Below are 26,244 nucleotides of genomic sequence, written 5' to 3'. Positions count from 1 at the left end.
CCCTCTTAAAATTCAAACAGACAAAGGAACTGAATTCTATAACGCACATTTTCAAAAAGTGTTAGACAAATATAACATTACACACTTCTCAACACATACTGAAATCAAGGCCGGTGTCGTCGAACGTTTTAACAGAAGTCTGAAAACACGGATGTGGAAATATTTGACCTCTGCAAACTCTAGAAGATATATAAACGTCATACAGGATTTTGTACAAGCATATAACGGATCATATCATAGATCTATTAAAATGGCACCAAAAGAAGTGAATGCAGACAATGAGGAATTAGTGTTTAAAACATTGTACAAATCAAAGCCTGATGAGGTGTATGATTTTAAATTTAATGTGGGGGACAATGTAAGAATTTCAAAACTGAGAGGTAAATTTAGAAAAGGCTATGAACAGACTTATACGGACGAGTTGTTTACCATAAAACAGCGACTGGGGAGAAGATCGCCACATGTCTATATATTAAATGATCTTAGTGGGCAAGAGATTGAGGGAACATTTTATGAACAGGAAATACAGCATGTTATTATCGATAAGAATAAAATCTTTAAAATTGAAAAAATACTAGCTAGAAAAAAAGTGGGTAGGAAGAATATGGCTCTGGTGGAATGGTTAGGTTGGCCGTCTCATTTTAATTCCTGGATACCTGAAAAAAGCATATTAAATGTGAAATAAAAACACGCAGCACAGACTACAACACAGCACTCTTTTTTAAGATTGTGAAGACGAATGATGGAGAAAAAGAATGGGTTTTATGTTACGCTACCATCAAATGCGTCACAGCACGTTTATCCAAATAATAAGATATGGAGTTTCAGAACTAAACTGGCTAAACCTATCATTCTGAATGAGCCGTATGAAGTAGGTATTATCGAATTTCAATACCCTAGAATCTGGAACACCTTTTCAAAATCTGATGCGATGGTAGTCGTGTATGTCCCTAAAAGAAAATCAAATGTCTATGTGCACCTTCCCGTGGGATATTATGATTCAATAGCGCAAATAATAAAAGAGTTTTATTCTGAATACCTTAAGCTGACACAATCCACGGACTTCAGCATTTATCACAACCTGATTACAAATAGAATACACGCAGTAGCACCGGAAGGAGTTACTTTAACGTTTAAAGGTCGGCTAGCCGAAATACTGGGTTTTAATCCTGGAGAAGCTTTTACACTCTCTAAGACATCCAAATCCGCCCCTCATCCTGCTGACATTCACGGAGGAAGATATAATATTTTTATATACAGCGATATTGTAGATTACCAGCTGGTAGGCGACTCCCATGTACCCCTCCTCAGATGTATAAATGTAGCGAACGAAGACAGCTCCATACCCATTCTCACATTTGACAGACCGCATTACACATCGGTGTGCAAATCTGTTATAGACGATATTGAATTATCTTTGAAAGACGATCAGAATCAATTCATTCCCTTCATCTACGGCAAAGTAATTGTAAAATTACACTTCAGACCTGCGAGACATTATTTTTAAAAATAAAAAAAAATGTTGCGCACACCATACATTCATGACGAGACCAAATATCTCAACTACTATATCAATCAGGCTGGTGGAGATATGCCCGGATTCATAGGAAGCAGTGTACAATACGGTAGCGGATTAGGAGGAATCTTTCGCACACTCTTCAGGTTTGCTGTCCCGTTGTTAAAAAGGGGTTTTAATATTGCCAAGCCTCATCTTAAATCTGCAGCCACGGGGATCGTATCAGATGTGGTTTCAAACATAGCAAGGCGTGTGGGGTCTGAAAAACAAGAGGGAAATGGATTATTGGTTTACACATCTAAACCGTCGAGATCCCCTCCCACTTCACACAGTCGTCACACCAAAACAGCCAAGAAACGCAAAACATGCTCCTCCTCCTCCTCCTCCTCCAAAAAAAGAAGAAAAGCAGTCAAAACAAGAAGAAGCACCACTTCAAATTCGGCTTTTAAAGGGAGAGGACCTGTGAAAGACATATTCTAAGATTAGATAATCATGTCTCTCATCCATACACAATCAGCTGATTGCTTGAAGTCTGAGCTGGACATTTTTACAGTACCCTTCACACAAACGTCAATTGAAAAATGCACATTTATTGAAATTCCTCCCCTGTCGGCAGTGACAGACAGTGGGCCTCTTGAGTTTTTTATTTCATCAAGCGGTGAAGATTATCTGGATTTGAATGATTCTTATATATTTATAAGAGTCAAAATAACAAATGCTGACGGCACGCAGTTGGATAATGCAGCAGCAGATGTAGGATTTATAAATTACCCAGGATGCACGCTCTTCTCTCAACTAGATATAACGTTGGGAGATCGTCTAATAACTCAATCGTCAAACACCTATCCGTATAGAGGGATAATTGAATGTTTAATTAATTACAGCAAGGATACATTGGACACGCAGTTTAGTACTGGATTGTTCTGTAAGGATACAGCATCACATATGAATGTGACGTCCATAGAAGGTGATAATCAAGGTCTGGTCGCTAGAGGGAGACACACTGGAAACAGCAGAATTGTGGAATTAATAGCACCAATTCACGCGGACATGTTTTTTCAAGATAAATTATTGTTGAACGGTGTTGATCTGTCTCTAAAGTTTACCAGGTCTAAAGATGAATTTTGTCTCATGACGGGTCAGAATGCACAGTACAAAGTTAAGATTATCTCAGCAAGTTTGTTTGTCAAAAAAGTAACAGTTTCCCCCACGATCAGGTTGGCACAGAGCAAAGCGCTGCTGCATGCAAACGCTAAATATCCTATAGATAGGGTTACGTTAAAAACATTCTCCATTCCGGCAGGAACACGTCTCAACACACAGGACAATCTATTCCTAGGAGCCATACCACAGTTTATCATTGTAGGATTTGTGGATAATGAGGCGTACACAGGCAGCTATGCACGGAACCCATTTAATTTTGAAAACTGTGCTATAGAGTTTATGTGTCTGTATGCTGAAGGACATTCATACCCAGCCAAACCATTTCAGCCCCACTTTCAGAGAGGTCAGTACCTCAGAGAGTATTATCAATTAATTCAAACCACCGGTCGTCATCTAAAGGACAGACCTCTGGCTATATCAAGAGAGGATTTTGGATCCGGATACACACTGTTTTGTTTCAACTTGGAAGCTGACGAAGGCCATTCTGGGAATGTATCCCTGATTAAAACAGGCAATGTCCGCCTGGAAACCAGATTCAGAAATCCTCTGCCGCGTACTATGAACCTTATTTGTTATGCTGTTTTTGACTCAATTATTGAGATATCAAACATGAGACAAGTACTTTTGGACTACTACTAAAGTAGACATGAATACTGTGGAATTAATCTCAGTCGTTAAAAGAATAATTATTAATGGGACCTATTTTCTAGGAGTATTTGCATGCGATCAGCTACCTAAAAAGACAATATCGACATTTCCCTGCATGGGAATTGTAAACACAGATCCATCATCCTTACCCGGACATCACTGGCTGGCTTATTATATCACAAAAGACAGACGAGGTTTATTTTTTGACAGTTTTGGTAACTCGCCAGACAAATTCCCACATGAGATAATAGACTTTCTAATGAAAAACTGTGATAATATTATATATTCTGGAAGACAAGTTCAGAGCTTCTTTACCACAACTTGTGGCCATCATTGTGTGTTTTTCTTGTATCACATGCAAAAAGGTGTATCCTATAATCAGTTGATTAATATGTATACTTCTAACCTTGTCTGTAATGATGCTATGGTATGTCGCTTTGTTAACAAAATACAACCTGTTTCTAAGTGTTTAGGATATAGCTTTGATTGTGTACAACGTTAATGCTATGGAAAACGAGACAATAAAGACGATGAAAACCACAGATTGATTCATTTCATTTATTTTCAGAAAAAAAAATATAAAAACAGCCTTATCAAGCAAAATATACAGACATGTAGAATGTTAAAAAACAGTTTTATCAGACAATATGTATATATATACATGCATGTAGAATATTAATTAAAAACATTAAAAGAGAAAAAATCAAATAAAAGAGAAAAAAATCAAATTAATGAGAAAAAAAATCAAAATCCTTCCCAGCTACCAACAGGCCTTCTCATCTTTTTAACCGTACTAATGGGTGTATGATCACTCTGCGCCCGTTTTCTACCAATCTGCGGATCATGTTTAAACAAGCCAATACTCCTGCGCACGTGTGTGTTAGGAAAGACAGAAGACGGTACGTTTAACCCTGCAAGTGTTTTTAAAAATACAATCCATCCGGGCGGTCTTGAATCATCAGAAACATTATGTACAGCTGTGACACTTTTAATTAAGTCGTAAAGGTGTGATCCTCTGACAGTTTGATTATCAAGAATAATTTCCCCACGTTCGTTCCATGATACATCTGCTGTACGCATCAGAGCAGATAGGATAACCTCTGCATTTCTCCTTCTCTTTTTGGGTATGTATGTCAAAACATCATTAGCAACCACATCGTCACTCATCTGCTGATGCTGTTCCTGCTGCTGATGCATGTGTAAAGGTGATTCATCAGGGAAAGACAGTGTAAACACATTCTTTTCATTCTGGCCTTGTTTCACAAGCGATAAATATCTTTGAAGAACAACAGAATACTTTTTAGCTTTTTCATATTCATTCATATCAGGTATTTGCAACACTTCAGACATAGCTTTGTCCAACTCATTTTGCACAGATTGTCTGATGGAAGAAGTACTTTGCTGTTGCTGCTGCTGCTTTAAAAACTCCATCTGGTGCTGGGGAACCAGATACATTTTCTGAGCGTGCTCCATATCATCTATTAGCTATGAGACTGGTAATGAATGGTATTGCAGCCCCTAATAAAGGGAGGAGAAATCCTCCAGATTGGTTGATGCTTCTTTTCTTACTATTTATTTTGACTTTCTTGTCAGCAATTAGTCTGATTATAGTCTTTTTCTTTTTTAGTTGTTTGTACTGACGATCACTGAGAGGTATGTTACCTTTCATTACATTAAGAGCTATTTCACACAGAGCGTTGATAAAATCTAAGCTAGCATTCTTAATAATTACACGCTGTACAGCCGGAGGGGATTTGTGCAACAATTCCAACAGAGATAAATTTCTACGTATGCGACTCGACATTTTTTCACTTCTTCAACCTCTTTTTAGGAATATAAACAGCTGTGCGATCAGGTAGCAAACCACTTCTGAGTCTTAAATGGTCAGGGGTCTTGCCTTTGTAATCAATGAGCATGACCCCAAAAGGCGTGGCAGTGGCGTCGTTAAAAGCTTCTAAAAAATATTTGATGTTACCGGGAAACATTTGTCTACCTAAAACTGAGATCTGACATTTATCCCTAGGATTGTTGAACAAAATTAAATAATTTGTGTTCAGAGAAATAGTTCTGCTTGATTTTCCCTGAATAAACAAGTTCTGAACTAAATAGATACAACTCAAATTCCTGTGATGGACATACTTGGTGAACACGTTTTGTACTTCCAAGTTATTGGCAGCGTCATTCATTAAATCATCTATAATAAGTAAGTTGTTCTTGTCTGGAGGTAGCAGAGTGTCGTCACACAATGAATCAGGGAGACCATTCACAAAATGAATACTTCTGATCTGAAGAAGTTGATCATATATGGGTTGCCAGCATGAGTAAATGTACACAATATTATCAATATTATGGGATATGATTGTTGATGCGTTTTCAATAATGGTCTTGACCGTATGTGTTTTACCACAACAGCTCGGCCCGCTAATTACCATGCTAAATGGATGTTGTAAGCGGGTATCAAAGCATAAATCAGGTTTAATATCCATACGGTAATGTGGTGTAGTCGCTAAGAACTCTCCGCTTATTATACACCACACGCACCTTTTTAACAGTGACATCATTCTTCAGATGGAATCCCTTTTTGTCTCTTTTGATGGTGTCAGAGACAGCTGTCACGTGTGCGTCTGTGTTCTGGTTTGCCACAAATGAACTGACTAAACCTTTCAATGCATCATGCGTTACGATTTTAGAGTTTACGGCGTTCAGTGTTACACCTTTGCACTTTACCACTGTTTTGTCTTGATTAGTGCGATAGCCATAACATTTTGGACCCCCAGAAACAAACTCGACAATGTATTCGTCATCACCATGCTTACCGGTGGAGAGTTCACTTGTGAGGTCACCGAGAAATGGTCCCAGTGGGGGATTCCATTCACCCTCTCTTGATGTGAAAATGACAGAATCAGTGTCACAGTAGAGCACCCTATGTTGCAGACTGTCTAATAAGTCGTACAGCATAAGCCTGGCGTGTGCCGTTGTCATGGCACCAACAAACACGTTCACATCTCTCACTCGAGCTGTTCTAGCGTCAGCGTGCGTCCACTGCACCATGGCAACCTCATCAGAGATGAAGCAGAATTGCCGCACATCATATTGATCACTGAACATGAGCTGTGTGAAACGAGATGGATCAGTGATTAGCTCACACGTCGGCATGTTTGCTCTCATGCTGAAACGACCCCACAGTGAGTTCAAGAGAAGCTTGTTGCAGCTTCTGACCGCCTTGTTCACACGTATCTTTGAAGGGTCTAACATGATGCCTTCGTGCTCATAATACTGTTGAATGTAAGCCTCCTGCTCTTCAGGAGTTTTGACATTCTCAGGGTATCCAGATGCTTCCTGCTTACATTTCAGGAAAGTTTTAACGTAGTCTTTAAAAAGTGAAGCAGACCTGTTAGGGAAATGCCAGACCTCGCAGATGGAGATGATTTTATAACCCTTTTCAACAGCTTTTTCGAGTTCAAACGATACCCAGACACCATCCAACTGACGTTCAGCGTCAGAGTGCCCACACACAGTCTCCTGATTCTCCTCTACAGCGCACGCTGCACACAGCGGGAACATGAGTTTATTGTGGCATCTGAATGGGAGGACGGGATGGTAGAGCCCTCTAGGGGGCAATACAGAGCATTTCACAAACCCAAAATATTTATCCACCGTGTCAAAATCTTTGTAGATGATGACAGGATGGCCCAGGGGATACGGTTTTTTAGACTGCACAGTTGGGTAGAGGCTTGTAAAGTCATAATAATGAATTTTTTCACCAATACCAACTTTGTGATACAGCTTCATCGCATTAGTACGCCCTCCAAACAACGCTTCCCTAGGATTCAGTCTCTCAGGCATTCTGTAGCTGCGCATGAACGCCATCACAGAGGGATCTGTCTGTTTCAGCTTCAGCCAATCACACTCCCACATCACCACCACGTTTAAGCCATGCCGTTGTCTCAACGATTCAACCTTCTGACAGAAAGTGTGGTACTGCTTGCCATACGATACTTTACACACAGGATTAATCTCACTCTCCGCATAACATCTGGGGCATCCGTGAAACACACAACCTGCAAATTCAAAGCATGTGCTTGTGTCTGTGTGAAAACCGTCCACATAATACGGACCGATAGGCTGCTCTCCTCCCCGAAGGGCATGCTTGATCACAATATTGTGCCTGCGGGCCAAATACTCCAACCACTCAATAGAGACGTTAGAGTACGTCTTATGTTGGTAAATGTAAGCGGTGTCGTGGGTGAGTGCGAGTGTGTTTTTTTGGAGAAAGTTTGTTTTATACACACCCATTGCATACGACGCTATGGTCACATGTCTGAACGGATCGAGCCCCGCACACTCCTGCAGAGTCTCGCGGTAAATCAGACAGGCCTTTCGCAGGACTTCCACATCGTTAACACAGTATTTGCGTATTTCATGCTGGAAGTCGAAGTGGCTTGTGTGCATGGGCTGGTACCACTCCATGAATTTAGCTTTAGCAGATGCGGTCATGTTGTCATACCCATAAAAGGATGGATCAGGATACGGGCCAATATAAAACTCGTTGGCCTTAATATTAAATTTGGGAGGGAAATATCCCTTTTCCAAATCCTCGAACCCTAGTGCAGCTGGTGTTTTAGCAAGGCTCATGGGGAGGAAACTGAATGAATCAATCCAGCGTTGATCATAACAATCATCATGCATTATTATTACTCTGCTACCTCTCATTGTGACGGAAGGAACAATTCTCTGTCTGACAAAGTGTTCTAAAATTAAGTAACTGTCAAAACCAGATGCGTTGTGTGCAATAAACGTGTATCCACGATATTTTTCACATCTGTAATGACTGATGAATGCGCTCACACACTTTGACGTGTTGTAGCAGAACTTGTTTCCCTGAAAATCCATGGCACAGACGAAGTTTGCTTCATGTTTACCGTTTTCAAATCTGGTCTCGAAATCATAAAATATGTATTTATCATTAGGCTTTTGTTTGTCGACAGGTTGAATGAAACACAGGTGCTGTGTTTCATCCTGAGTTTTCGCTTCGTGACAGTGTGGACACTTCGGGGGCGTACAGACGTGATGTGATTTCTTACTGGGTGTATACACGCTACAGCATTTGTCACAGTATCTCATGTAAGCACACGGTATCTTATTATGTATCGGATCAGGTGTTTTGTGGTATTGATGACAGATGGAAGACTTACAAATGCGTTTACAGTCTTTACATCTGATGGTCGGCCCGGATTGTTGTTGTTGTTGTTGTTGTTTACATGTAACTGTATAACAAACATTGCATGTCTCTGAACATTTATGTCTGACCGGAGTTTCGTATGTTTTGTAACAAAGGTTACAGAAATACGAGCAGCCGAAAAATCCTGTGAGGTTTTCGATCAAATAGTAATGGTTATCATGGAGATACAGGTAAATTGTGTCGGGTTTTGCTTTTGTGTCTGTGTGGAAAGGCTGCACGCGTTTACGCCCTGCAGAAGAGTGGTGGAAGACTACAATTTTGATGTTTAAGAGCGATTCAAATTTACCGACATCTGACAACATTACCTGTTTTGTTATGTCTAGACCTGCATTTATGTGTGTCTGTCTAGCTATGTCGTCTTTTTCTGACTCGGTTTTTTCTGGATGGATTTTGTGTGTGAGACACCTGCTGAAACACATGTTGTCGTCATTGTCTGGGCTGTATAGATGCTGTCCTTTTTTAGCCAGAATTTCATCGTAAAACACGTTCTTTAGTTTTAAACGTTTACCACGGCCACCGCCTCTGTTCAGCGCAACACTGATAATGAACTCAAGCTCATCATCGCCAAGTGTGTCATCGTTACTTTGCATAACAGCGGCTATCTCATCGAGAAAAACATCAGCATTATAATCGTTATCTGAACTTAACACAGCTTGTACATCGCTAGATAAGCTAGGCCCTCTTAAAACAACATTCAAAACACTAGATGGGGGAACCTCGCCCACCGCACGATCGATAACATTACCTAGACATTGTCGCAGTATTGCAGGTGCTTGGCTGGGATTATCTAATCTTATGTTTCTGAAATCTATGGGCTGTCTGAATTCACGCCCATTAAAAACAGGTATGTCCCTAGCCATTCCACCGCTTTGCAAAGTACCACTCACATCAGAATGGATGGAATCCACACAGGCTGTGGTAACATCACTTTGCACACTGGTAACATCTATACACGGTCTATGACTGGAGGACGACGGTATCACGAGATGATCACCATCACCAGCCTGTATGTATGCATTATCAGCACAACCAACATTAGACAGGCTTTCGCTCATCAGAGACGGCGATTGAAACAACCAATCGTCATCGCAAAAATCAATCATGTCTGGGGCTACTAGTATGTCATCCATATCATAACTATGAGATGAGATGTTTGACACGCCCAGAGCATTGGACTCACTAGCAGCAACAGCATCAGATAAACCAGACGGGCCTGCAGGAACACAGTGCACGCCCCCACCTCTAGGGAGTGTGACAACTGCAGTAGCAGCTTTGCTAACATTAGCAGCACAAGCAACATTAGACAGGGTATCGCTCATCAGAGACGGCGATTGAAACAACCAATCGTCATCGCAAAAATCAATCGTGTCTGGGGCTACTACTATGTCATCCATATCATAGCTATGAGATGAGATGTTTGACACGCCCAGAGCATTGGACTCACTAGCAGCATTAGCTCCGATGGTTGTGCAGACATTACCATCAGCTCTAGCATCTGGAATGTAAAATGTGTGGGTGTGTGAAGAATGATTATTGCTGTCTGTGTTAACAGTTACAGCGTGTGTATTGCATGGTTCTGCCACTGGTTCAACACTGTCTGATAAAGAGGATGTGTTCATTACACTTCTTTTTAAACCATCACATGTTTTAACCATGTGATTACTCAATATGTTTAAAATGTGTAGTTGTGTACGAAGTTTGTTATTATCGATATTCAAACTGCCAGAGGATTTAAATTTTTTCTTCTGGGGCTCCATTGATAATCTGAGATCAAGGAGCGGATGAAGCTTCCTGACCTTGCAGAATTCTAATACTTACGGTCTCTAAAATAGATTTTAAAATATCTACAACGGCTAACTGTGTGTTTAAAATTTCTACAACGAATTGTCTTGTTTCTTTTAATTCAGTAAGGCTTGTTTCTCTGGTACAATGCCTGGTTTTGATAGAGTTTAAAACAGATGATATCACTTCGGGATTACAAAGATTATTATGACTGGTGCCTTCAGGAGCCGGGGTTGACGCTACCCATGCGTTGTAAGCTTCAATCAATGCGTCATCAGTTATGTCATGCACATTATTATCGGGACCCCTAACTCCCATACATTGTGGAGTTGTAGCACAGCAAAAAGAGGGACTGTTGTCACCTGATTCAGATGAGATGGTTTGTTGTCCTGGTTCAGATGAGATGGTTTGTTGTCCTGGTTCAGATGAGATGGTTTGTTGTCCTGGTGCAGATGAGATGGTTTGTTGTACTGGTTCAGATGAGATGGTTTGTTGTCCTGGTTCAGATGAGATGGTTTGTTGTCCTGCTGGAACCTGCTCGACCAACTCGTCTTCGCAGCAAAGTTCGCTCTTGTTCAGCCTACGTAAGTAATCGTTCAAAAGAGCGAGGCTATCCTTTTTTACACACGATTGATGTAGTGTAGGATGTGAAGATGGTCCTGCGATCGCTGTGTCTCTCGTAGACGCTGTAATGTCCTCACGCAAACTTCCGCGCGCCGAGCGATAGAATCCACTCGTGGGCCCGTGACGTCCTCCTCCTGTTCCAGCGTGATGAACTGATCTGCGGTGGTATGAATAGCTGAATGAATATCACATAATAAAAATCAAATATAAATCCAAAAAAACACCCCCAAACAAAAAACAAAAAACCAAATTGGTTTTACTCACCCACGATTTTCAGATTCCCTTCTTGACGATTCAGCTAATGCTATGAAAAAACAACACGGGTTTGAGAAAGTTGTGTTGGATTTAATTCAGACATAACTTGTTAAAGAAAAAAAGACTTACGGTTTGTAACGATCCGTAACTCCCCCAATGGTCTTCGTATTATCTGACCGCGTGCATTCTTGTATGGATGGATGAAATAATCTGGTATACAAAGGAACATTAGATAGAAAGATTTTTTTTATTTTTAAGAAAAAAAAAAGTGATTATATATATATATATATATATCAGTGAAATCAGTCACCTCTTACATCACGTACACTTCTCCTGAAGTCTCTATTCTGCCCACTGTTGTCTAAAACCAAACTGTGTGTTTTTAAAAAAGAAATGAGATACTATACAGAATACATTTTGTTTTCACATAATTTTGTGTAAAATAACACGCTTACCTGAATCCATTTAAAAGTCCGTGTGTAGCGATGCTCCGGAGTCCGTTTAAAAAGAAAAAAACTCGGGGAAAAAAGAAATCAAGCGACACGTCTTGCCAAGCGAGAGTTTGAGACGGCCTTCTCTCCTGTTCCCTGTTTTATAAAAGCACAAGCCTTTTGTATGGGTGAACGACCCACTGTTTTGAAATTACCCCTCCGCTTGTTATTTCACGAAACCCGTTGTCTACCACGGATGATTGGTGCACTCCACCACGTGTGAATTGTTGCTGGATTGAAACACTGTAAATAAAAACATAGGCTTCAGTCCGAGTCTGGTAACACCCCATAACCCTTTGATCTGTAGACCGGGATCCTCAGACCTACTGTATGTAAATGAACAACCCTACTGTTGAGGAGGATATACGGCTATTATTTAGCCATAGTATTTTAATTTAGGCACTGTGTTGTGTGCTTTATGCACCACAGGTGGGCTCGGATATTAGATTATTCACCTTTGTATTTTTATTTAGCCACTGTCTTGTGAGTTTGAACCTCTTTGATGTCCGTCTGGGAAAAAGCCCCCTTGTAAGGAGAGACAATGAGATCAGCTGATTTGAACGGATACCGTATACGTCATTATCACACGTCAGCGCAAACACGCACGGACACACGCACGCGCACACGCACCTCACATGCACGCGCACACGCACCTCACATGCACGCGCAAGGCTTTTTTATCACCTAGGTGTGAAAAATCACACCTAGGTGTGAAAGGGCCACCAACTTATACTACTGAGGCACTTTACCTTAGTGTGAGCCAGCGGAAGCAAACACTGTACCGTCAAAATGGTATAACTACTGTATATAATTGCTGAAATTCCCACTTTGGCATATGATTTAACAGTATGCCAACAGATGCATGCATGTGACACATATTGCCTCATTCAACTGCTTATTTGTAATTTGACTTTAATGATACAGCCTCCTTTCTTTTCTTCTTTCTTCAGTGGTTCAATTTTCTGGCCTTTTTAGACAGCTGCAAGTTTCGGAACCGCCTTCGAAGGTTGCTGGCAGAAGACAAGAAGCGTCTTCTTGAGGAAATAAAAAAACACAACAGTCTAGATTGTGCCCCAAAAATTGATGTAGCTGTAGTGGAACACTCCCTGACGAAGGAGGGGAATGCATTCTTGATATGGCCATGGCAAGTTAATCACTGTGGTAAGTCATTTATAATTGCATTTTTATTATATCCATTCATCCACTGCAACACTGCACAAAAACATATATTGTGTGTGTATTGTCTTTGTAGTCAGAACTCATTTTAATTTGAAATATGTCTTCTTGCTATTCTCCAGTTTGGCAAATGTTGACCTGATTCCATTTTTTTCCAGCAAACATTGTAATTAAAAAAAAAAATGCATGACCAGGTCATGCTCACAAGGAGACTTCAAGAAGAAAGAAGCATTTTGCTGTTGGAGATGGCACAACACTGCACATGGTTACAGAACCAGACTGTGATTCTCCAGAAGAACCTGGCTACAGAGGGTAAGTTGGGGTCAATGTAACAGACAAATTGGAGATACAGTGAAAATTGAAAACCATGATGCTCAGCATGTTTACAGCAAATTTATACTTTATATAATTGAAGTGTTTTCCATGTGTTACTGTGAATTTAAATACTTGCAAACAAATAACTTGAAATGGCTAGCAGACATTAGCTACAGCACAGAATGCTTTTTCTGATGCTTTGGTCTGGCTGGAAAAAATCCTCACTGAATCTGTACATTGATTCAGTCCATTAGTGCAAAAACTTGCTTGGTGCCATGGTAACCATACACACAAAATGCCACTCAAGCTCAAATATGGAAGTTTTGACTCAAAGACTCTTTTCTACTTCATATCGTGTGGTTTGATATGTAGGTAAAGGAAACGATGGACTTTGCTGTCTCCTCAGAAGACGACTTGCCGAAGTGTCAGAAAGGTTACAAGCTGTCCTTCAACAATACAAGACTGCATTAGGTCCTGAGGCTTCTGTCCTACAAAGTGAAGAGGATAATCAGATTGCAATTAGTAGTCCAGACACCAGTGAAGATGAAGAGGACAACACTACTTAGGTGTTTTGTTTTGGGGTTTTTTTCCATTTTTTATTCAGAAAACTAGACTGTCACTCTACAGCTGAATATAAATGCTTGATGTACCATATTAAAATTTTAAGTTTATGAGCTAAACTCTGTTCTCAAATGTATTTTCTGAGATTCAAGTGGTCTAAAGCATTTATATTAAGGAAAACAGCTTGTCATATGGACTCATTTTCTAATCTTCAGATCATCACTCATTCACTCAAGCCAAAGTACTCCAGTCAAGATTTTGCCTTTGCTATGCCTTTGCCCTGCTTGCATGATAATTCAACAGACCAGAGATGCAAATGGGGGCAACAAAGATACAGAAATGCAAAGCAGTTGAGGCAGCATGTATTTCTAAAATGGACAGGTTCACATCAAAGTTGTAATTTTCAGCATGGTTGTATAATCTTTCCATTGTACTATTACTGTTGTTATTACAGTTAATTACTGAGCACTGATGCACACTTTTTGGACACTACAGAAACTACAGTATTGATCAATAAGCCTCAGTTCAGTAACACTTTCAATCAACGATTGATTTTGTGATTTTAAATTTGTTTTGTAAAGTGAAGTTCTATGGATACAGCCATCGTAGCTGGGGAAAAACGACAGTAGCAACAGTCGATCAGATTTATGTAACAGTAATTGGATTTTGAATAACAAGAAGATTGTAAATGTATTGGAAATATAAGATTACATGTCCTGATACTGTCTTATCTTATGTCAGAGTTAAACTAAGTACACAAAGCACTGGGATATAAATCAGTGAGTTGTATTTAACAACAAAAATCTTTGTACTTCTACTCGTACTGATGACATGACATTGTACGTGATTCCATATATTGTTTTATTTGTTTACATGTATGTGTTTAAAAGAATGTGATATGCTGTTAAATAAAATGTACAACAGAAATGAAGGCCAGTAAATGAATATTGAGTGCAGTGGTGTCACGAACTAAGACAATAAATGAACGGTCATATTAGAACAGAAATATACAGAAATGAAACTCAGAAGTTACTGTGAAGCCATACAGTGCAACTTAGATGTACGTGTCATTGGGATAATAAAAAATATATATATATTGACCTTATGAAGTCTAAACAAGGAGAGGAGCATCTAGTCTATAGTGCATAACTGAAATTTGAACTGGGGGGGTTCTTTTTAAAGTGTAACATTCAAATAGCACAGTATCTATAATAGAATAGAATGTGCAATGAGATTTGAGGGCCACTCCTGTTCAGTGCCATGCAGTATAAAATCACACTTTCAAAAATATAAAATAGAACTTCCAAAAATATTCAGAAAATAAAACACTGTATAAAAATATACATAAAGTGAAATACATATGTGAGTATATAGTGCAGTAGTGAATAAATACTGCATATTACACATTACAGGAGTGATAGATATTGTTCAGTATGAATGATATAATATTGCACAGAGATGTGGGTGTTGCACAGTTACAGTGGGTGAGTGTGTGAGTTCAGGGTGGTGATTGCTCTGGTGAAGAAACTGTTCCTGAGTCTGTTTGTTCGTGCTTTGATGCACTTGTAGCTCCTGCCAGAGGACAGCAGGTCAAACAGGTCAAAGCCAGGGTGTGAGCTGTCCTTGATGATGTTCCTGCTCTGCTGATGCAGCGGGAGGTGTAGATGTCCATCAGGGAGGGGAGAGGGCAGCCAACGATTCTTTGTGCTGTCTTGACTACCCTCTGAAGCCTCACCCTGTCTGCCTCAGTGCAGCTGCCGTACCATACTGTGATACAGTACGTCAGCAGGCTCTCAATGGATGAGTGGTAGAAGGACAGCAGCAGGTTTGAGTCCAAGTTGTTCTTCCTGAGGACCCTCATGAAGTGAAGTCGCTGCTGAGCCTTCTTGATAACAGCTGTGATGTTATCTGACCAAGAGAGATCAGCAGAGATGAGGACACCAAGAAACCTGAAGGTGTGGACCCTCTCCACACGCTCGCCGTTGATGTAGAGGGGAGCTGGGTCAGTCCTTTGTTTCGGTGCTGATCTCTTTGGTTTTCATGGTGTTCAGTGCAGGTTGTTCTCTGAACACCAGGCTGTCAGCTTCAGGACCTCCTCTCTGTAGGCTGCCTCATCTCCCCTTGAGATCAGTCCGACCACTGTGGTGTCCTCAGCAAATTTGAAACATACTATACATAATGTGACATAATGTGGTGTGAACTAAACTATATGTGTTCATAACTGCAAACTATTTTCACTTTTATCCCTAACCTTAGCCCTTATTCATTTAGTGTACAACTAACCACTTCTACAGACAATATATAGAAAAATTTAATTGCACATATGCATTACAGTAGCTTCAATGACATCCCATTCTAAATTAATGCCCCCTTTTGCAGATATAATAGTTCACATTGTTCTGCCAACGCTTTGTGAAAGATTTTACATGAATCTGTGGAATCGGGTATTATGAGGTCTAATTTATCGATCCCACAAGGGAAATTATTATGATATGGCAGCAAAAAAGTAGAAGGGGGCCTTCCCAAATCGGTTCTTATAACATTTTAAACATAAAATGATACAAAATATCTTGGTAACTGGAAATATTAGGACTTCATGTCACTGGAACCAAAGACCCAGGCCAACCTCAGGGAAAATATATTAATGCATTGAAAAAATTAAATTAACCAATATTCTTTTAATACCTTTAAATTTGTTTCAAACTGCAAAAACATACACACGTAGCATCCTTAAACACTAACCTAAAATTGTGGCGAAATAAATGAAATTACATAAAAACCACAATTCCCACAACACACATGACAAGGACTTGTATACAAAGTGTGTGAATCAACCACCATAGTTGTAGTTCTTGGAGGTGAGTGACTGGACTCTTTTGATTCGTGTTTGGGCTGTCCGCCGCAGCTAGGCTCCGTACCGCTCTGATTGTCGTAGTTTGGCCGCAACCACATACAGTGATACAGTAAAGTCATAGCATCTGATTGTGACATGGTGATTCGATCATTGAAATATAACTCTGAAGAATATGTGACTGTGTATAATCAAGTAAATAAATTAGCTATTTGTTATAAAAAGTGGTGAGGCTAATAGTAGCTAAGGATCATGGGCAGTGTAGTCTTCTGTGCTCTGTTACTTGTGTGGCAGGGAAGGAAAGCCTTCCACTTGCAGAAGCACTTTTTCTCTGAGCCTTATGGCTTCAAACGCCACTGTCAAGATTACATTTTAAAATTGTGGCTTTTAATGTTGTAGACTGTAAGTGTCAGTTTTAGAGGGTTCTTTGTAATGTACTTTAAACCTCTATCATGATACCACATATTAATATTCTCTATGTTTTTCTTTTATGAGCTGTAGTTTAACCATATCACAGTCAAAATATGTCTTTTAATAACATTCTGTAGGTATGAATAACTACCAAAATGGTCATGTTTGGCAAATGTTTTATTGTTATGACAGACAACAAAGGGTAAATAAAACAAAATCTGTCCCAGAATACATAACGCTATATGTCATTATATTATTCAAAGTTTAGCTGAACTTTTAAAATTGCACCTGAGAACATAGAATGAAATTGTATTTAATCAATAACATACAAACAGTAAAATATGAAAAAGAAATGTAGACAGCATGTTCACTGATTTTGATAAAGTATTCCTTTTTCAATTTTTTGTTAAAGTATTTTTTTACTTTTTAACTTACACCAACTTTTTAAACTTATCACATCATCTCTACTGCTGAAGAACTAGATATGAATATAGCTGGGAAACAACAAAATAAATATAAGGGAAAAAAATCACTTCATACAGTCTGTACTGGTGTATTAATCACAACAGAATCCTTTGGCTGCCAGGACAGGTCCCACTCTTCACCACTGAAAACAGAAGGGGAGTTCTTAATTAGAGGTACTGTACAATAAAGTAACACCTTCATCTCAAACACAGAACAGAACAACACACTCTATATCTCTTTCTTCTCTTTCTCCTATAGTCAAAAGGCTCTGTGTGCTTGATGATTAAAAATTGGAAAATGGATGTGAGGTAGTTAAGATAATAAGATAAGAGCTAGAAAGTGTAGGGAACCAATTGATAAACTGTGGTGTACAGTCTAAAGTGATTTGAGTGCTTTGAGTCAGTAGAACTATAAAATCTCTATATGAATGCATGTCCATAATAAATCAACATTTTTTCATTTTCTGTGGTTTTAATCAAAGCTCTAGGGAAAGAAAGACTAATAGTTCTTGGATAGTTTGTTGATTTAATCATATCTAATATTTGTAAAATATGAGTTTGTTTTCCAAAATGTGATTAAAGAGATTGTGGTAAGCAGACGCACATACCATAGTGGACAGGGTTCCCAGTCAACTAAAACTTCAGCTTTGCCCTACAATAAAATAAGAAACTTTCTTATGATCTTGGAGTTGTTTCTGGTTTGTTTGATACAGTGGGTAATTGATTCTCTTTTACATATTTAACATATTTTTCCTGTAAAAACAGTTATAAATGATTTATTATGAAATAGATTACTGATTAAAAAAACATATGTATCTGGGAAACAGCTAAGACAGAAGGAATCTAGTTGGGTGTTGTAAGTGCACTCTATATACTTAGTTCAAGCTCTCTCACCTTCCTCACTCTTTCTTCTTTTATATTCCGGATTGGGAAAGTCTGTAGTCTGCTGTGGTACGAGCACTCTATGAACACCAAAACATGTGTCAGATTTTATACAAATTATGCACATATGTGATTTCCTCCTATTACTGTTTTAGAAACTTGGAATAATCACATTTCTTGCATGTGCCTTTGTACTGAATGAAATAAGCTGTAGAAATAAGCATGGTAGATTTCCACTTACTCGTTTTTGGCCTTTTTTTCTTAGGTCTACATTTGGTTTCCTCTGTGACTGAAGATCACAGGATAGTCATGAGTTTCAGTGTAAAACATAAACAAACACAAACACAAAAAGGAAGTCCATGAAACACTGAGAGATCACACAGTTTTTGTTTTCAGTTTCATATGATAATTTTCCTTGAATAAAATACATTTATCTTAATTCTATTTCATTGTATTACTCTAAACAACAACACAATAACAATGACATACCTTTGTCTTCCTTTGTCTTTGTCTTTTTTCGACTTCCAACAAAATCTCTGGTCTTGGCGGACCCTGTGTTGACATCTGCGATTTTGGGAGAAACAAGTTAACCAAAACACCTTTAAACAGTCCTATTAACTGTTGTGACATCATATTATTCTACAAATTTCACTGTACATGTATCAAAAGTAAAAGACATGCATTTCCTCTATTGATTAAACTGAAGTTAAACTTTCCCCGATTCCAAGCTTGGTCAGGAAATACAAACTGCTGTTGGTTCAGCCATCAGCTACTCCTCTATAGTTCAGCCTGGCCTCCTCCAAATATAAAACTCTAACCTCAACATGACTTTGTGGATTACAATCTACCATTTATAAAGATCTTTAAATGTATGCTTAATCTGAGTGGTGTAAAATACGCTGTCCGCTAAGCACCTCAACAAATGGATTTATCAGTTTCCCCTCAAAGTGTACCATCAAACAGAGCTACATAGCACATTATTTATGAATTCAGCTTACTGTATCACAGAAAAGCACCATGACATTAGCTTTAAATTTTCAAAGGCACCAGGATATGGTGCTGTTGATGACAGCTATAAATGTAATCTACAATTGTAATTGGCATCACTCACAAGTTCTTATAATGTGTCACATAAATTCAAAATACTCAGCAGTCACTCAAAAATGGTAAAAATGTTCTAACGTTACAGATATGAACTATAATGATAAATAAAATTACCTTTGTTGGTCTTGTTGTTCACTTGCTCCACTTGTCCCTCTGGGTTGCTCAGTGGGTCAACCTCTCCCTTGGTGGTCTGAATATCATCCACCTGCGAGGTCCTTGCCTCCTCCAGCTCCATGGTCCTTGCCTCCCCAACCTGTGGTCCGTGATACAGTAAGTTTAATACATAAATAATGTGCTACGTAGCTCAGTTTGTTGTTACTCCTTTAAATCCATTTGTTGAGGTGCTTGGCGGACAGCGTATTTTACACCACTCAGATTAAGCATACATTTAAAGATCTTTATAAATGGCAGATTGTAATCCACAAGTTCATGTTGAGGTTAGAGTTTTATATTTGAATTAACTCCATAGTCCTTGCCTCCCCAACCTGTCCATTTCTTACCTCCTGTGCCTGTGTGATTGCCTCCTTTTGACTGTTTGCGTCCTCTGGTGGTTCACAGGGTGTGAGGTGGAGTGTAAAATACTCTTCATCATTTATAGTGACCCCATCTGCATTTTCAGTAGAATCCTGGTTCCAACCTGTTTAAGATGAACATGTGTTGTATTTTTTTTATTTAAAATAATACTGTAAAAAGCTCAGAACAAGATTTGTGGTCATTTCAAATTACTTAAGTATTGACTCCCTACTGGAAATATTTAACATATAATAGATATATGGATATATAATGGCAACACGGTGGCACGGTGGTTAACACTGCTGCCTCACAGCTACAATGACAGCTAGAAGGTCTGCATCTTTCTGTGTAGAGTTTACATGTTCTCCCTGTGTCTGTGTGGGTTTCCTCCCACAGTCCAAGGACATGCAGTTAATGGCATTAGGTTAACTGGGCACTCTAAATTGCCCATGGGTGTGAATGTGAGTGTGAATTGTTTTCCTTTTTTTTAATTTATGTTGTAGAAAAATGTATACAGAGCACTTATAATACCCATATAGGAATATCTATTAATATTGATAGTACTGTATCAACTAAAAGTCTCAGGATAGTTTCCACAATGGGTCAAAATTTTAACTTAATACTGCCCTATGCCTGCTGCTTAGTACCAAATTAAGTATATATAATGATGATGTATTAAAGAGAATGGAGTAGAGTTAATAGAGCATGGAGAAGAAGAAAATACTGTTGCTCAGTGATAATGATGATGACAACTTGAAGTGCAAAATGCAACAACGGACCACTGGCCCGAATAAAACATTCAGGTTTAGAGGAAATCCTATACAGTGTAATCTACAAGAAATAAATATGGTTCAAAATATACCTAATCTGCGAGAATCACAAATTCTTTCCATGTGTACCAAATCCCTTTTCTCCAAGGCCACTGCAAACTGTAACAGTTTACCTTTAATAAACTTGAAACCTAGGTATATACACATTTGTCATTCTGACAGCACTATAAAGAATATCTATAATGAAAATAAAAAGTTCCTAAGTTTGGATTTATGGTATAATTTATTCTGATGACTATCTAAATTACATTTGGTGTGACTTCACATTTTACACCCTTTATATTTTAGTCGACTGAATCGACTGTAGATTTAGTGACTGTATTCTTAGGATAATTTCGTCGACTAAAACTATTCAGATGACTAAATTATAACTAAATCTTAATTACATTTTCATCAAATGACTATGACTAAAACTAAATCAAAATTTGCTGTCAAAATTAACACTGCATGTGAGCCACCCCCCTCCTCCATATTTATTACAGGGCCTGGCAGCGGCGACACAAATTTATTTTGGTGTTTTCTTTTGTGTTTCTTTGCCCCACCCTGCTCGCAGCATGTGTTACTGGTCAAATGAGATGCTTTTCTAGGGACACGAGAGTCACGTATACTGTGATCTGAGTACGTTTGACAAGTGGTTTGCTAAGTGGTGTCACCTGGTGGTGTCTGTGCTCTCTTCTCTGATTGTTGTGACAGGAGTTTAATATTGTGTGGTGGTGTTGTATACCATATATTTGTTTTTTGTCAAATACGGTTTATTGTTGTTAAGGGAAACTGGGAGCTCCATAACTGCACCGAATGCCTCTGTTGGGTTGTACAGAGGAAGATGAGGGTGATGATGATACAGATCACATGAGCAGTGTAAAGGTGAGCTCAGAAATACCTGCGATCAAAAAGGGGGACGGAAGGGAAATTTGCATGTTTGCTTAGATTAGCGGTAGATTTACAAATAATAATTATAAGTTCTATGATTTTTATATATATATATATATATATATATATATATATATATATATATATATATATATATATATATATATATATATATATATAAATAAATATAAAGTAGAAAATGATTATTTGTTCACATGCAAGGCTTTCATAATGGGATATGAAAGGGTAGAACTGCATGGTGTCTGTTGCTTTGTTGGTTTACCACGTGAAGCAGAAACTCCAGGAAACAAGCGAAGGCGGTTGAAGATCAAAAGGACAGGTGGTGACCGGAGGTCAGAAACAGGAGATAACCCCCCACTGAAGCTGCAAAGACAGAAGAAGATGCACCCACCTACACCCACTTTATGACTTTGTGTAACTGTAATAAAAACTCAGGGACAGAGAGGCCACCAGACTTGGTGATCTTAGGGTCAGGGAGACATGTCTGGTCCGGAGCTTCGTATTTTGACGTAGAATTCCATTTCTGGGTCCAAACTGTCACGTAATCAATACGACGCAACGCTGTTTCTCTGGTTGTTTTACCGTATTTTTCGGACTATACGTCGCTCCGGAGTATAGGTCGCACCAGCCAAAAAATGCATAATAAAGAAGAAAAAACATATATAGGTCGCACTGGACTATAAGTCGCACTTTTTTTGTGGGGGGGGGGGGGGGGGGGGGGGGGGTGTTGATAGAATCCGAGACTCAGAGCACAAATTCCATCTTGAACGGCAATTTAAAATAATAATGGATTAAAGAACAGGACGAACACGGTTACACCTACGTTATGCTAACGTAGCACATTCAGCTACATGACGCACAACGAACACGTGTTCGGTATTGTAACCTTGTAAACACACTTCCAAAGTCGGCGATATTCACAACAAAGGTCGTCTTTATTAACAGAAAAACGGCTGCTGTAGGCCACAGCCACGCCAACCACAACTACAACAGCGGAACAGCAACACACACACAGGCAAGCTCTCGGTCTTTTTCTCTCTCTCCATGCTGCCTTCACGAACCTCCCGAACAGTCCGAAATCCCACAACATCAACACGCTCTCTAACTAAGAGAATCGCTACAGTATGTTAACGTAACATTAAGTTATTCAGATAACCATAGCATAAAGAACATACTAACAAGTTAACCAAACCATCAATCCATTGAATTCTTCATCCTCGGTGTCACTTCTAAACAATTCCGTACACTCCGTAGACGAAGCGCCGCTTCCTCTTCTGTGTCGCGTTAGTCAGACTCGTCGTCAGCTGCAGTTCCAATTATTCCAGCCTTTCTGAATCCCAACAGGATGGTTTGTCACTGAAGCCCATGTTTTCTTGATCCATCCAATGACTTCCAGGAAAGTTGGGTGGCGCATTCTCCCAGTTGCCGTTAAGCTGTGCTCTCCATCCATCATCCACTGCGCCCACAGGTTACGCAAGACTGCCTTAAAGCTGCAGTTCACGGAGATGTCAATGGCTGGAGTATTTTGGTTCATGTGTTATAAATGTCACATATACGTCGCTCCGGAGTATAGATCGCACCCCCAGCCAAACTATGAAAAAAAAGTGCGACTTATACTCCGGAAAATACGGTACCCGATCCGACTCGAAAGAAACACACTCAGCTGTCATTTTACGCATAAGAAAGAGAAGCGGAAATGGCTGCAGTTGATAAGGTATGTTACAATCATCTTTAATAGTGAACAGTCATTGTTTATGCCATCACTGTTTATTTAGGAGCATTTGGACCCGGAAATAACGTCAGACTTAAAGACCGGATTGAGCGCCTCCTGCACTTTTCGTTAAACGAGCACATGAGTGCCTCTATAAAAAGCGGGTAAGCAGATCCCATTTATCTAAAATATCTGCTGAATGAAGAGCACTAAGTTAAGTTGGAAGTTGTGTCTAGGGTGTATAATTTTGATATCAAAAGAATGAAGCCAAATAAAATGTTAAAAAAAATAGAGTAATATAAGAATTAAAAGATAAAGGGACACGGGTGACGCCGGTCAAAGTCCAGGTGAGGATTGGTCACCTCACTGAGAATGCCACCCTCGGGGTTCAGCAGGTTTAGCAGTCCTGCGGTCTGAGTTGAGACATGAAAGCCAAGGGTGCAGGAATGAGTTTACTATTGGGGGGGACACATATCAGAAACCTGATGGATCCGTAAATACTCTGTGCAAAGCATAAAAAAAATGCCATATTGATCACGTGTCTATCGCAGTATATATTGTTACTGATTTATTGCCCAGCCCTAAGATATATAAATTATATCTCATACGCAGTCAACTCTGTTTACAGCATCACCTGACCCTTACAGTGAAAGTTTTCATTTATTTTAAAACCTGACCTCGAACCCTGTACCACCCTCTCTTTTTCCTTCTCCTTTGTGCTGCACTGCTGCTCCTAAACATACAAAATGGTTGCAGAGATGAGGCTCAGCTCCTGAACCTAAAGATGGCTCATTTTATAATAAACCAGCAAAAAAATCCACTTATTGGTCACTATGGAGAAGCATTTCACCAACTCTAGTGGGGTGTTGTACTGCACCTGGCAACCTAAACATAACCTAACCCGTACTCTTATAAGTACGGTGTAAATAATGAAAACATTATTGGAGATTTATCTTGGAAAAAAAATCAACCTGACATCAGTCCTCACCTGTTCTTTCTGGATCTATTATAATTAATATGGTTTTTAAAGCTGACCTCACACCCTGAACCAGTTCTTCTCATGATCAAATTTAGTTTTATATTTAAAATTATTAAGAGGCTAATACATATTTCACTAAACTAATTTAAGACCTCGTCTGAGCTTCTTCAGCCTCTCCACCTTTGCTTCAACTGAGTCATTACTCTGTGTACTACCATTCTCCTGATAAGATATCATTGCACATATCTAAGATACTGTCGTACATGTTGATAAATTATGATCAGGTGTTGCCCTTGTGTTGTGTGACTGTTACTCACACTGACATTACTCTTTTTAAAAAAACAGAGTCCTGCTGCTGTCATTGTGCTGAAATGAGATAGCTAAACTAGCCAAAATGTTTGGTTAACTTCTAGACAAAGTTAGCAGTTAAATATTGGACAAGCGACCATCCCAGGAAAAGATGACTCAACCAAAAAGATTTGGTTTCTATATATGAAAGTAAACTGACGACAAGGCGTTTATAAACAACCATATTCACAGCAACATTCCTGTCACGGCTTCGTGCCGTGGTGTTTACCTCTTTTTAAAGCGTATGCTGCTCCCTTGTCCCCTAGGCCCGCGGGACGTAACATACGGTTTGTGGGGGCTCGTCCGGGATCCCTTCCACTAAGGGGGGGATCGCCTAAGTGTGTGTAGTTGTTGTTGAGGCCTTACGTGACTTCCTCTGCCAGAATAGGGGAGCGCTCAGCTGAGCTGCAGGCTCTTCCTTCGAGCGCTCATTTGTTATTTTTCCTTTCTTGTTTTTGAGGTGACTGAGTGGGGAAGACAATTCTCTGTCGGGGGTAGGCGTTTCAGGGGTTTTGCACACTGTGTCTTTTGCCTTTAAAGCCGCCCCGAGCTCGGTAAGCCTCAGAAGACAGGCAGGTGGAGAACCAGCCAGGCAGGACTGAGGAAGTTGGGCGTGGGGTCTCAAGGTGATTGTTTGTAGCGTTGGGTGTTTTTTTTTTTTTTTTTTTGTGTGTGTGCAGATGTCAGTATGGTGTTTGTTTAGGGGGTACCCTGCTAATGGTGGCTTTCACCCGCTGTATCTGCCAGGAACTGTTTAGTCGCCTCAACTGCCTTGTTTTTGTTCCTAAGGAAGTACACATAGATGGCACCAGAAAAATCATCAGTGAATGTAATAGTAATAGTACCCTTCAAATGACTCTGAGATATGCCCACCCAGGTCTGTATGGACCAGCTCTAACTGCTCTGTGGCCCTCACATCACTTTGTCTGTTTCTGGTTTGGGCGAGTTTACCCCCTAGACAGATTTCACATTGGTTAGGTCTGTACATCTTGTCTTTGATCTTCATACCATTTACGACTGCTTCAAGTTTTACAATATCACCATAGTTACAATGACCCATTATCTCGTGCCATGTTTTCAGATCAAAAGATGCATTGCAGGGGTCCTCACTGCTTAGAGTTTTCTCTGTGACAATGTCCAGATAGTACAGTCTGTCTTTTACCTTCATTTAACACATTGTGCCATCGGGAAAGATCATCTTGTTGTTATTCTTCTCAAAGTTGAACCTTGCTCCTTTTGAAGCTGCTGCATCCACAGACAGGATGTTCTGTGGGTACCCTGGAATCAGGAGGGCATCTGTGAGTTTGACACTCACCACTTTCCCGTTGCAGTTGGTCAGCTCAATTTGCACGTCTCCTTTCGTCAGAACGCTGCCGGCGATTCGTGTCCCATTCGGCAGCTGCATTACGTGGTTCTTGGGCTGGAATGTCTCGTCAAATCTGATGAAGGCACCCTCGTCTGACATGATATGGGCAGAGGCACCACT

At 39.6% G+C, this 26,244-nt stretch overlaps 1 protein-coding gene and 3 long non-coding RNA genes across 4 annotated transcripts in view; 1 reads left to right on the top strand and 3 right to left on the bottom strand.

Moving 5' to 3' along the window:
- LOC115799318 (NACHT, LRR and PYD domains-containing protein 12-like) overlaps window positions 1–26,244 on the top strand; it is a 652,446-nt gene that overhangs the window by 107,446 nt on the left and 518,756 nt on the right. The gene's annotated exons all lie outside the window — the stretch shown is intronic.
- Window positions 10,854–11,630, bottom strand: LOC115799351 (uncharacterized). Its single transcript, XR_004021553.1, has 4 exons — window positions 11,542–11,630; window positions 11,361–11,441; window positions 11,241–11,280; window positions 10,854–11,133 (listed from the first exon to the last, which is right to left on the bottom strand). It is a non-coding gene; the product is annotated as an uncharacterized LOC115799351 (long non-coding RNA).
- LOC115799353 (uncharacterized) lies at window positions 18,117–18,754 on the bottom strand. The gene is made up of 3 exons (XR_004021554.1): window positions 18,624–18,754; window positions 18,395–18,462; window positions 18,117–18,152 (listed from the first exon to the last, which is right to left on the bottom strand). It is a non-coding gene; the product is annotated as an uncharacterized LOC115799353 (long non-coding RNA).
- LOC115799348 (uncharacterized) lies at window positions 18,925–20,239 on the bottom strand. The gene is made up of 3 exons (XR_004021550.1): window positions 19,987–20,239; window positions 19,601–19,739; window positions 18,925–18,946 (listed from the first exon to the last, which is right to left on the bottom strand). It is a non-coding gene; the product is annotated as an uncharacterized LOC115799348 (long non-coding RNA).

Source organism: Archocentrus centrarchus, chromosome 20, assembly GCF_007364275.1.
Source record: "Archocentrus centrarchus isolate MPI-CPG fArcCen1 chromosome 20, fArcCen1, whole genome shotgun sequence".
NCBI lineage: Eukaryota > Metazoa > Chordata > Actinopteri > Cichliformes > Cichlidae > Archocentrus > Archocentrus centrarchus.
This window is presented reverse-complemented; position numbering and strand designations above follow the sequence as displayed.